We start from the raw sequence: 1,196 nt of genomic DNA on the forward strand, positions 1-1,196 counted from the left end.
AGATTGCGTGTAACGGGATTTGTGAAATGGAACTTCTCGTAGTACGAGACGACGATAAAAGAAAGAGGAAGAAAAAAAAACAAATCCTGGAAATGGAAGAATGGCTTTTCTGTTCTTATATATATATATATATATATATATATATATATATATATATATATATATATATATATATATATATATATATAAAAATACATTGCTTTTAAGGAATAAGCAGCAAAGAAAGGACTGGAAAGAAAGACGAGACGAGACAACTGGGAACATGATACACAGGAGAAAGAAAATACTGAACGAACGAAATTCTAAGTCAACAGTATTTAAGGCAACAGAAAAAAAGTTGCACTGTCCGCTCGCGTCCCCGCGCGCGCGCAAAGAGAGAGAGAGAGAGAGAGAGAGAGAGAGAGAGAGAGAGAGAGAGAGAGATACTTTGTCAAAAGTATTCCATTGTTGTGAAACAGATAAGAACAGTAGCGTTAGGACTCTTTCTCTCTCTCTCTCTCTCTCTCTCTCTCTCCTGCCCCGCCGATGACCCACCACAGCTGACCGCGGCCGGACAGATGACCCACGAACATTTGCCCGACAGACATTTCACCGAAGGATATTTGGCCGAATGGACATTTCAACGAATGGACATTTCACTGGCGGGTAGCTCAACGAACGGATATTTGACTGGATGGACATTTCAGCAATGGACATTTCCACGAATCGGACATTTCGCGGAACGGGTATTTGACGGAATGGGCATTTCAACGAACGGACGTTTCAGGGAACGGATATTTCACCGACGGACATTTCAACAATCGGATATTTCACCAATGGACTCTTCAACAAATGGACATTTCAACGAAGGGATATTCCTCGATGGACATTTCAACGAACGATTATTTCAACGAACGGATATTCCCCGATGGACATTTCACCGAAGGACATTTTAGCGAACGGACATTTCACCGAAGGACATTTTAGCGAACGGACATTTCACCGACGGACAATTCAACGAACGGATATTCCCCGATGGACATTTCACCGACGGACATTTCAACATTGGGATATTCCCCGATGGACATTTCAACATTGGGATATTCCCCGATGGACATTTCACCGAAGGACATTTTAGCTAACGGACATTTCACCGAAGGGCACTTCAACGAACGGACATTTAACCGACGTACATTTCGCCGAAGGACATTTCAACG

The sequence above is a fragment of the Macrobrachium rosenbergii genome, chromosome 9 (genome assembly GCF_040412425.1).
Source record: "Macrobrachium rosenbergii isolate ZJJX-2024 chromosome 9, ASM4041242v1, whole genome shotgun sequence".
Lineage (NCBI taxonomy): Eukaryota > Metazoa > Arthropoda > Malacostraca > Decapoda > Palaemonidae > Macrobrachium > Macrobrachium rosenbergii.